Source organism: Agelaius phoeniceus, chromosome 4 (assembly GCF_051311805.1).
Source record: "Agelaius phoeniceus isolate bAgePho1 chromosome 4, bAgePho1.hap1, whole genome shotgun sequence".
NCBI classification, from domain to species: domain Eukaryota; kingdom Metazoa; phylum Chordata; class Aves; order Passeriformes; family Icteridae; genus Agelaius; species Agelaius phoeniceus.
The window spans coordinates 31,415,146-31,427,658 of record NC_135268.1 but is presented as its reverse complement, the minus strand read 5'-3'; the positions used below and the strand labels follow the sequence as shown (position 1 = coordinate 31,427,658).

Here is a 12,513-nt window from a genome sequence, read left to right as displayed (position 1 = left end):
CCAGTATCCTACTGTCCATACACAGCTCCTGTCTCCAGGCAGGCCAGCTGTGTGTCCCCTATCTATTGCCTGGATCTAAGGCATTGTTTGATGCTCACATTCTCACACTTTGTGAATTTTGGGGCAGTCAAGCCCCATGTTCCTATTGAGCACAGGGATCTTGGCTTTCTGGAGAAATGGAGATGGAAAATATTCATCACTTTGATGGTGAGAAAATTTACTCTAGAAAGCTTCATCTAGGAAAGACTGCAACAAAGAACAGATCAGATCGGAAAAACAACTTTCTAGGAGCAATTTGTCTTCTCAGAAAAATGGCAGCTTCCATTTAGGATATTTTCAAATGCCTATACAAAACTACCCTGTTATTTTCCATATTAATTTTTCACCAAGATCAACTATGTTAGCAATATTAGTAGGACAAGAGTGGAATAGGATGCAGCTTAGATACTTATTACAGATTATGTATCTTTATATGTAGATGCTTGAAAGGTTTTTTCAAACACCATTACGTGTTCCTTAAAGCAAGGGAAAAGTGTCCCTCCTAAGTCAGTGACAGATAGGTTGTGACACACAGGAGATGGCAGAATATGTATCTCTCTTGGTCTGAACTCTGCTCCCATCTAGTCTAGTGTGGTTGTATTGGAAACACTGCATTGCAAAGCTATAGTTGAAACCAATCTGGTTTTCAACTAGTTTTTTCCAGCTTAAATACTGAGAAAGTGACAAGTGAAAGGTCTTGGTTTGGTAGAGGATGCACTTTCCATTTAATTTGAATCTGTGAAATGATCTAAATGATAGAAGCTCAGAATGGTAGATTAACAAGCCTGGGTCTCACCAAAGGTATATGTTCACCTCTGGTTTTAACACTAGACCACTTGGTGTAGGACTTCTAATATGTTTATGCAGATTTCTAGTCAGTCACAACTAAAGTTCTAGATGAGTCTTCTGATGCAAACAAGCTGGCAGGCATTGTACTGACTGAAAAACCACAGGTCTGATAAACTGAAACAAAACTATCCCTGGAAGAGTTCAAGGTGAAGTTTCAGTTCACTTAATGAAATAAAATAACATAGATTTTGGCACTGACAGTAACTAATTTTTAAAAGACAAATTAGCTGTGACATTATAAATCATTTATCACCAGCATTTTAAAGCCAGCACATGGAACAGCTGCCTTGGGTCTGGGTTCAAATGCTAAACTTCTATTCAGTAGGTCTGGCCTCACATATTTTATCATAGCACTTCAGCTTGGTGCCCAGTGACTTGAGTTTGGCAAAAGCCTGTCCCCCTCCAGAAAGACACACAATCGTTAGCTGGTTTTCCAAAGAGATATCATGTGATAATCCTTTGCTGCCTGCTCCAACTCTTAGATGAGAATGGGGCTGTTTCAGTGCTTTTGGTATTTTTTCATGATGTATGTGTTTTGCTTTATAATGTATCACCTCTTCCACAGAAAAAAAATGCAGCTCAGACAAAACCACAATGCATTATAACCTTGATGTCATCATTGGAGAAGCCTCATGGCTGCTTCTGTTTTCACTACTGCCTGCAGTAGCCCCTGACTGTCCCCAGGGAAAAAAAAGGGAGAATAAGCACAACTAAACCACTTTTCCCATCAAGTCTCACATCTGTGACTGCAGGGATCTGGGCTTGCCTGGGGCACATGAACTTTTTCAGAGCACATTGGTTATGGAGACATACACAGCCTGTTCCTTTCTAAATGGAATGAAATGATGATTCCTTTTTCCCACCTGGAAATCCACAGAACAGGAGTTAATGGCTGGATACTTCATATTCTTTAAACAACTATGCAGTGCATATGCCCCAGTTGTTTTCATCAGTTGTTTCAATCAAATATTAGAAGAACATAATTTCAAAAGACAAACATTAGACTGTTTTCAAAGGCCCCTGTTTGCCTCTGAGTGCACCCTCACACTTTTTACCTCACACTGAGGCACTTGCTGAACTCCCAGTGAACAGATACAGTTCATTGCCTGACACAAAACTGCCCTGTGAAAAAATGCATCTATGTTCTGCAACCTGAGAGAGGTGAATTAACTCCTCTGTGTCCACTGAGTGCTGCAGGCATTATGGAGTGGAGCAGGGGAAGAAAGACAACTGCAACCAAATGCTCAAGCTTCTTATAAAAATACACCATGTGAACAGCAGGTAATCCCCATGCTCCTCCTGACTGTAGTCCTCCTTCATGGTCTTCAGTCACACTTTTGTGGCAATCACATCCCTTAAATATGGGCATACACTCAGTTTGTGCCCAGCTCACGCTTCTGCTCTGCACTGCTCTGAATCATAGTTTGCTACTCTGAGAAATTAACCATGAGCCCTGGCTCCTGTAAAATTGTACTGTCTCAGTATTACTGTTTTTCACAAACTTCATTCATATAAACTTTTTTTCAAAAGCAAGTATCCTGGAAACACTGATGTAAAACACTGACATTTTCATATGTCTGCATTCATGAAAAGTTCTGAACCAAAAGTAATGTGTACAAATCCCTCTTTTTGTTTGAAAATATCATTCATCCAAGAATCAGAAATGTTACCATGTGACTGGTAACACAAAGAAATGAGCACATGAAGAATCACAGCAAACAGCTCAAAAGCAGCTCTGGGCCTGAAGTTGGTTCACAAGATATTTGTTGAACACTGGACACTTTGTTTGCCAAGAAAAATAGAAAAGGCTGTATTTTCTAAAAAACCCCCATGCTTATATATTTCTTGGCTTAGTCTATCTCCCTTTACAGCACACAAAAACCAGTATGTGCCTGGTTCACCCTGGACCTGTCCTACTTTCCTGCCTTCAAGTACAATAAAGAGAAAAAAGAAAGCATGTTGAGACCTTTGCACTGAAGAACCTGAGACTCCAGGGGAGAACAAAGAGCCCCCTGTCTCTCAGACAGCAAACACTGGGCTGTAGTGAGAAAGACAGAGAGTAGGAAGAGAATACAGCAGGATCAAAGAGCTCTGGGGAAGCTCTTAAGGGCTGAGAGGCAGGGAGAGCAAGCATCTTAAATGGCATGGAGCACAGAGGTTCAGGAGGATGGGACATGGGAGGCCAGGAAAAAAGGTGCCTCTAGGATAGGAAAAGAGTTGTGGCAGAAATGTGATGAGCCTGTGAATTTTGTGAGTGAGGCAAGGGGCACAGATGACAGGGAAACGCTACGTGCCCTCCCTACACAGGCATGAGCTGGAGACTTGGACTAAGAATGAGGGGCCAGAAGACACTACAAGCCAGAGTGAAAGGCTGACAGGCTTGAAGCTGAGCAGAGCTTTGGGGCAGGCAGGGAACAAGACTTTCTCTACTGAAACTACCCTTATCTACATACCTGCACGCATATAAAAGATGCTGTCCCTGCTCCATCCACATGAATACCTCTTCCCACTCCTGCATCCCCTCTTTTGCAGCCAGAGCCACATCAGCCCTGGCACACATTTTTCCATCTATGTATTGGAGTGTGACAGTGTAACATTTTCTATAGCCAGTATGATCCAAGGAAATGTTTTGCTGTAGCTCTGAATCCCAAGCTATATATGAGTGTTAAGCATAGATTTCAAAGTGAAAGAGAAGAATGGGAATCAGGAGAAAATTACAGGGAAAATAGAGAGGAGGAGACATTTCTTCAGACAGATGGTCTCAAGAAGGCAATGTCTGAAAAGTGCTGAAGGTTCAGTCACTGCAATGCTGGAGTTGACATTAACCTCATCAAATACTTATCAGCTTGCTCTTACACATTCGAAAACTAATTGAAAAGAAGGCCAAAGGTATCATGCTAAAGTTAAACATCCCAGTCAGAAACAGAAATTAAATCACACATATGGGAAAAGAATGTAATTCTCACAGTCCCATTTCAGGCTTTAAGTAACCGGCCTCTCTATCACCTTCAGCAAGAGTTTTGCCAGAATAAGATTTGCAGAATTCCGTGCCAGGATATCAGTACAAAAAACGTTAACTTTTGACTGTACATTAAGGGATTACATTAGGGAGCATTAGGTAAAGTGTCAACTGAAGATGCTGCATAAGATGAAAGATGTCAAGAAGAAAACAAGCCACAGTATGATTTCATTTAGTGAGAGAAACTGCAGTGCACTCCTTGAATTTTAAGGGATACAATGCTTCTCAGTTTCACATGCTGTGAACGGGCCGTGATAAGAGGAAAAGGCTGATGACAGCCGTGATAATTTCTTTAGACAGAAGCAACGAAGAAGAACACAGCAAGCTACCCTCTTAATTAGGAACATTTTATGCTACAAACCACAGGCTGAAAGAAGGAAACTGAAATACTTAAAAGCTTCTTCATGGTAGAAGAAACCATGGCATCTATTATATTTCCTGCCTAGTTGAGCACATACAGGGATACAATTTGCTTTCTGGGCCAGAGAGAGGTGAGCTAGAGAGAGAAATGAGCCATCTGGAGGCTACAATTAATATACCAGTCCTGTATGTACCCTAAAAGAAGGTAGTTTGCACAAATGTGCCTTTTACACACTATCAAAGCAAAGCAGCAATGCAGAGAGCTTGTTCTGTAAGCCAATAATTCCAGTAAGAAGAAAGTTTAGGGCTTGCCAATGGAGTCCAAGGAAACATCTTACCAGCATGAGAGCAGAGCTTAGCCAGTGCAAGTGCTGGAATGCCACTGAAAGTTGTTTCATTCAGCATTGCTGGCTAGCACAGAAGCCAGATACGTCAGACAGGAGGGAGATGAGTCAAAGGAACCAGTGGAAACTGGTAGATACTGATGATTTAAAGGCAGCACAGCCTTTCACTGCACTTTACTCTCTGTCACAGGCAAAGAAGGTAAGAACTAATCCCTTTTTTCTGTCTTGACCCAAATTTTCCATTATATTTCAGGCAGGCCATCCTATTCTCTATTCTCCTGGTGTGAATTTTGCACATATAACTTGCCTAGCAATCCTTTTCTTTCCTAAGAGCAGGTAACTTCTCCAGGTAACACCACCAAATTAAAATGCACACATTAGAGGAAGATCCTCTGCTCCTAATGCATGAGTGAGATCTGGGTACTACAGCCCTGCTGCTTTTGTAATAGAAAAGGCTGCATGCTTAGAGTTTTTCATTTTTTCAGAACCAACCAGTATGTTCCACTTTAGTGGCAACAACATCCCTTACCTAGCATCTAATACCTAGCAAAAGGGATCTAGGGAAAAAAAAAGGCCACACTGAAAGATTTCAAAAGCTTTTATAGGCATAGGTAAAATCTGAGGATATTAGTCAGAGAGTTCAGATTTAAGAGAGAAGACAACTTACGCAAGGAGGCTGAGGAGGCAAATTTCAGCCTTTATCCCCATGGAGACCTGAGTCCTGATAGCAAGCGATTTTACAAGGAAATCTATCCAAACCTGACAGAAGGCTGCCATTGCTTCTTTCAGACCCTCAGACTTTTTCCTGTTACCTGACAGTTCAGTTTCCTGGTCAGACTCAAAGAGCTGATGGGAGGGAGACATACAGTATTTCACTCAGAGGCTGTTCCTTATCATAACCTTAATTGATGTGTGTCAAGCATATAAGACATATTAGCAGAGCACCTACTAATAATAAACCCTGAGGCAAAAGTACCCTTGAACCCTTCTGTTTTCACTAAAAATTCAAATGCCCAGTGTCATGAATTGGAGCTCCAATAACTAAAAATCCTTAGTAATTTAGAGAGTTGTTCCTGCCCAAGATATTGATCCATTTTGGGAGCTGGTCTGACATTCCCAAGGGCAGTGTAGGGGAAATACAGTGGATCTAATAATCTGGTTACCATGAGTATATTTGGGAAATACTGGCAAGAAGTCAGGGTTTCAGTCAACCCCAAATGAATACCTTTCATTAAGTTCTGAACAATTGAACAATAGCTATATTACAAGTGTGCCTGCAGACCAAATACTCAGCCACAGGAAATTGCTGGCAAATGCACCTACAGAACCAGAGGAAGAAAATGAGCAACAGTAAGCAGTTCTATTTCCAGCTTCCTTGCAGATTTTATCTCCTTTTGTAGATTGAGCATGATATGCTTCTCTGCTTGCCAGGCCATCTGAAAGCTTTGTTAATGAGTATTAGTAAATAACTCTGTTTTCACAAACTGCCTACTAGCTCAGAATCAAAAAGTGCAATTATAGCTTATTCAGTTGAGAGCAGTTCTTTTATGAAGAATGTTGATTCAGCACCTTGTTTTAGCAAGCCCTGTAAATACATCTTCAAAATTATCTCTCTGGGAAGAAAAAAAAAAATCAATTTTAATTTTCTGCCTGTTTACCCCAATGCAAATCAAACAGGCACAGTCTGCCCCTTCAGAGCCAGCTATGTGCTGAGATTGTGATGCACAAGGGATTTCTTTCTTTAGTCAAGAGACAGACAATGTGGTGAGCATATTGATTCCTCCTAACTATGTACTGCAAGGGCACAGCAACAATTCCTAGGTGTGTGATGTATCTCATTGCTTTCATTTATGTCCTGAGATCCTGCTTTCTTAATCTATAGACAAAAACCATCTTTACTAACCAAGGCTTAGTATCTATCTGCTGCTTAGTGCAACTGACTGAAACACTCTGGCTTATATTCACAGCCTGGCACAGAAGCAGCTTATTGCAGTAATTAGCTTTAATTCATACACTACCACACATGCACTGTACTGCTGTAGAGGAGGCTCAGACTCAGAGCTGAACAACCATCAGCATCAAGACCCACCTAAATGTACTAAGTACAACAGCTGCCTATAATTTGATCTGTGTTATTAGAAAGTTTCTGTCCACCTCTTAGCCACTGTTTCCTAAACATAATATTGCTTGAGTGGCACTCTGCAATCCACAGCTCATTGAATGATGCAATCACTGAGATCCTATAGGTGAGTAGGATTGTTGAGCCAAAAGTTTCCAGGCTGCACCAGGGCTGTCTGTGGAAGCTGTGCACTGCCCCAAAACACAAGCAGCACAGCAGAGACAAAGGCACAGCCCCCAGGGTATTCCCCTACTGAGTACATCCACAGGGAGCAAGCTAAACAAGCTGAAAGGAACATGGCATCAGGCTTTGCTTTGGATTTGCTTTTAATTTTTTTTTGGCATGAGTCAAAGCTAATGAAGATCTGATTGCAACTTACTTTCCTGTGATTTTAAATAGAGGAATAATGAACATGCTTATTTACAATGACAGGCACCTTTCTCCCCCTCAGGTATCTTGAACTCACAGCCTGAGCCCCAGTTATCACATGAAACCTACACACAGACTTGCCTAAACTTCAGCAGCAGACTGCTTCTGAGATTCTGCATGGTGGCCAGCTCTGACACAGACATTAAGGCTTTCTTTGCTGGTGTAAATGGTAAAAGAGAAAGTCTAAAAAGTCCATAAATATATGCAGTGCAGGTGTAAGTTGAAGAATACTGCCCAAAAAGGCAATATTTGAGTTCAAATTCTGAAAATTAGAAAGGGTATACTAAATATGCAAGAAGTCATGCTCATTACATCTCTACAATCTTTTGCTCTGTGGAGCTGTGAACAATTCCCAATAACAATTCCCAGTAAACAAAGAGGACTGAAATCTCTGACCATGACTTTCTTTTTCTACTGCTAGGTATATATCTTCAAACATGACAGCACCTATCAGCATTTTGGGAAGCATTCATTTTACAGTATCTCATTTCCAGCCATTTCACACTTTTCCAAACCACACTACTCATGACCTTGCAAAAATTGCTGCCATTTAAAGTGAGACTGGATGATCAAATACTGTAAATGCATCTAAAAATAAGAACCAGATGCAGATAAATTTGTGTGTGTATACATATATGTGTGTGTGTGTGTATAAAAAACCTCAACAACTTAGTAAGTTTAAATGGATTATGTCCTTATTAACTTCTTCCCTTTTGTCTTCCAGGAAGGTCTCATTTGGCATTGAAATCGTGTGGTCCTTGCAGTCATGACACTGCATACAAAGTAGCTGCTCTTTTACTTCAGACAGAGGAAAATGCTTTAATAGCTGCCTCTCTGAATGACAGCACCTACCTGCCTTGCTAAAGCATGCCCTTAGTCTTACGAGAAAAGCCACAACAAGACAGAAGGCTACTTACTAATGTTCCATAGAGTCCAGGCGGGAGAATCGGAGGCTGAAATTCACTGTGCCTCAGATGAGAAGATTTAGCTCCCTGCAGCATTCAGACAGTTGGTCCCATTAGGGCCATCGGGCGGCTGAGTTAAAGGGTGGCCGTGCACAAACATAAACAGCTTGTCAGCACAAGCCAAAGAGGCGGGCCTGCCCTGCCAGCCACAATGCGAGCCAATGATTAGCTCCTTCTTCGCATTCTGGGTGTTCAAGATATTGAGTTTCATTCTTAAGCAGGGGAACAAGAGGGACTGACTGGGAAGGGCTAAGGCTTGACGGTTTACTGCTAGGCATTAAAATGCTTAAGGTAGAAGGAAAAACAAAAATCAATAGATCACTTCGGGAAAAGCACATATTTGCTGTGTATTCATACAAACACTTCTAGGGAGCCTGCAGGCATCTCCAAGGCACAGTTTCTTTCAGGGCAATCAAACATACAAGCAAACAAAAGACCTCTAAATTAAATTTAGTTCATACTCACTGTATAGAAGTTTCACTTGCAAAGTCTCTAATTTTAATTCTCTCCATCCTTTTTCTTATTCTCATCCTTCCTAACATGCTTTATCTGCTTTATTTGCTGACAGTGGCATTTCTCACTTCTCTGTCACAAATGTCTTACCCTGACCTTCTTGACCTGACCCCCCAACCTTTATTGATCCTCCTATGATTGCTTCTCTTCACCTCCATCTTAACTGCTTGTTCTTTGGGTCCTGATCTCCCGGAAAGAGCAGAGTCAAAACAGAGGCACCTTACAGTAAGGTTCTGTGAGACAACCAAATTGATCTAGCAAATTATTGCTGTCAAAAGGGGAGGTGTTATGTCTCCCTTCTCTTCAGTGCCACACTGAGCCCTTCTTGTCTGTCCCCCCATCATTCAAGAAAGGCAGGTGGCACAGAAGCAAATGCTTCTCAGTCAGTTTACTAATCTTAACACAGAGACAAAAGAGGCATTGCATGGAGTAAATACTCCCTGAAATATAAGCTCCTTCTGATCTTGCCTGAGTCATCTATGTTCCCACCTGTCTGCCCAGGTTCCTCTCTCCCTTTGTTGTTTGAATTGAATTGTTCCTAGTTAATTGAATACCCTCCTTACAGCTGCTGATCCCATTTCATCCCAGCTCTGTCCTACTTTCTTATGCCTCTAGTTTGGCTGTGAGGCCTGTCTGCCACCAAAATCTGTCTCATTAAGTGTTCTATAATAACTCCCTGCATAAATATCATGCTTTGTGCTTCAAGCCTCAGGCTCTTTGAGCTCTTTTTTGCTATCCTCCTCAAAAACCATGCCATCTTTTTGGCTTTCACTGTTTTTTTCTCAGACTTTTCTGATTAATTCTTCTCTCAGCATCTATTCCTCCCTCTCTCACATTCCCAAAGGCACCCTACTTCTTCTTATATTCTATCCAGCTTTTACTATTTGCTTGTGCAGGCTCCTGTACCACTGACTCATGTCAGTGATGTACAAGCATCCATTTGTATTTTTTAGCTTTATGCTTTTCTCCAGTCCCGTATTTCACCCTGTGTTTTAGGCATATTATATTAAATGCCCTGACAGCTTTTAATTTTAAGATCCTTTTTCTGGGATCAAATTAAAGCAGTGCAATCACACTACATTCCGTGTAGTCTTGGCACAAGTCGTTTCTCTCCCTCTCTGCTTTGCTAAAGGAGCTGAACTCGCTGCAGAAGCAGATGCTGGAGTTAGCACCTCGTTCAGACAGGCGAGGTATCCTATCGAAGCTCTCTGGCTTCTGCTGACAGGCTGCACGAGAGTTCTGGCACAAAGCACTGCATCACATTGTGCTCAGGTCACGTTTGCAAGTTTTTCTTTCTTCACAGCGAGACATACTAGACACGTTCTTCAATGACATCTCAGATTCTGACACAATTGCACAGCTCCATCAGCTGCCACCCAGGGACATAACATACATTGCCTCTACTTTTGCCCGGATTTCTTACTCAGTCTGTGCTATCCACACCAATACCATTATTCTACCAGAGCTCTTTTCCAGTATTTTTAGCCTGTAAATATCTGCCCAGGTCCACCATGTGATCACAGTATATTATTACTTTAATTATTTTGATTATGGAGCCTAGACCTTATTCTCAATGCATCTGCATTGCTTTCCACAAAAAATTCAGCAACTGAGGTAATCTTTTGTTCCATACCACAGCCACATTGCCTTACCTCCATGAAAGACATGCTTTCATGTTCTGAGCTTCAAGGCCTTTTCAGTATTTCTTCTTTCTTACTGATCCACTCCCACATGTCTCTTCATCACAAAGCCTGGCTTTTCAGCTTTCTCTCTTCCTTACAAAGCTCTCTTTTCTTACCTTTTCTTCTATGCAGAGAATGCCTTGCTTCATCAAATCAAATTACCTACTTTTCTTTCTCTCCTACAATCTACATGTCACAAAATATAAAAATAATGTATCAGAGTGAGAGTAGGTGAAAAGTCACTCCAGAAAGAGAGATGTTTCATCAGAGTATATAAAATATATGTGCTACAAATCTTCTACCATCAACTATATACTGCATGTTACTGCACCTTACACTGTTAGATTTTTTTATGGAACATGATAGGCATGAAAAGCCCTTGATGGATATGGATCAAGTGCCCAAACACTGTACATGAGATTGTGAAAAGACTGCTATGAAAAGACTGTTTGTAGATGCACAAGAGAAAGCAAGCTAGCTATTGCATCTCTGATTCCCATGGAAATTTATTTAAGATGCTAATTCAGTGTAGCCACAAATAAAGAAACAAAAGAAAGAGCAAGAATGAGCTGATTTAGTGGACTTTGTTGAAAAGGCACACTTTAGACAAAGTCACCCTGGGTACAACTCCTGTGACTTCAATCATAGCATTATGGCAAGGATGAAGCTGCCTCTTTGTCCTTAAGCCTGGCATGACACAGGAAAAGTGTTACCAGCACTGCCAACAATACTGACCCAGCACCAGCTAATAGTGATGGCCAAGCTGATTTAATAATTTACTTCTATCAAAAAGGTTATCCCTCTCTCTTGACTACCATTCCCAGTTGCACAGGCCTGTATCTCTCTCACACGTGTTGCAGGAACAGTGTGAAAGCTCACAGCCCAAATTTGTCTTGCTGGATATGTCTTTCAGACAGGTTAATGATCTGACTCAATATCCCTGCCATGTTAAGCACCTGAAGCGCCAGTGGAGGGAAACAGTAAACATGTTTTAGATAGAGAGGGCAAAAGGTGGAGACCAGAATCACCATCTTTTTTTTCATATGCAAAAGATGGCTGTCATCCCCAAGAAGCTACCATCTATCCTGGGATGAAACTTAAAACCATGACCCCCAAACCCACACCATTTTTAAACACAAATCCCAAAAGCTGATGAGTTCCTTCCAGCTCAGCATATTCTATGATTCTAGGATATGATTCAGCAGAACTTTTCCCACTCCCTCAGCTGCAGCCTCCATGGGTGACATTTTGATTCTGTCCCTTTCATTTTACCATCCATGCATCTGGCTCCTATTATTTATTGTTTGCTTTCCAAAACTGGGGTATTTTTACTATTTTGTGGCCTCAGCCCACCCTCACTCTGCCCTTTCTTCTCAAAACAAGCTCAGCTGGATGCTATTTTGTCTGTTCTTTGCATCTCCCTTTGGGGCCAACAAGGAACCTCAGGCCCCCTGAGGCTCAGGCTGTCCAGTTTGTGTCTACATTGCTGCTGGGAGGAGACCTGCCCTGATTCTCCAGCTGAAGCCACAGATGCTGCAGAATGGAGTGAGGTTTTTGTCATGTTTTACTGGCCTGCTTTCAGTTATAAAGGGGGTTACAAGTTATTCCCAGAAAACACACCAGCTCAAGTAATGGAAGACTTCAGATAGTGACAAAAGAAGTGAAACTGTGTAGCTGAAATGTCTCTTTCCTGTTAAAAAGGAAAGCAAAAGGCAGAAATGGGAAGGGGAAGAGATCATGCCCAGATGCACCACACTAACATATGAATCTGCAGTCAGTGGGAACTTGGGTTTAGTCACAGTTCAGACCATGTGCATTTTGAACTTTGAGCTCTTGGACCACTTCCTAATTAGAGAGCAAGTGACACACTGTGGAATGATTTAACCCTTTGGTAGTGCCTCCTGAGGTGTAGCAAATGCCAGAAGAGACTCTGGGGATGTGTCTAACCCCTGGAAGCCACAAAGACTATAGGATCTATCCCTATGCTCCAAATAGACTAAGTGAAACAACTGCTGTCAGCGCCTCTTTTCATGGCTCCCTACACAGAAAGGTCAGGCTTACAACTACTCCTTCCTGTGCTGCTGAATGACTGCTGGAATCTCCCCCTAATGTGCCAGCTTTCCATCCAGAATCTGCCTGTCTTCAAGACAGAATGGTTCCTTCAACCTCATCAGTAATGCCACACCAAGGATCA

General features: G+C 41.7%; 1 protein-coding gene across 15 annotated transcripts in view; it reads right to left on the bottom strand.

The window, feature by feature from the left end:
- TRIM2 (tripartite motif containing 2) overlaps positions 1-12,513 on the bottom strand; it is an 86,340-nt gene that overhangs the window by 60,484 nt on the left and 13,343 nt on the right. Inside the window, exon 1 of one of the 15 annotated variants that reach the window (XM_077177226.1) lies at positions 8,077-8,094. The exons of the other annotated variants lie outside the window; for them this stretch is intronic. The gene's annotated coding sequence lies outside the window, so the exon portion shown is untranslated. Of the gene's footprint in view, positions 1-8,076; positions 8,095-12,513 lie in introns of those variants that run through there. 15 annotated transcript variants of the gene reach the window in all.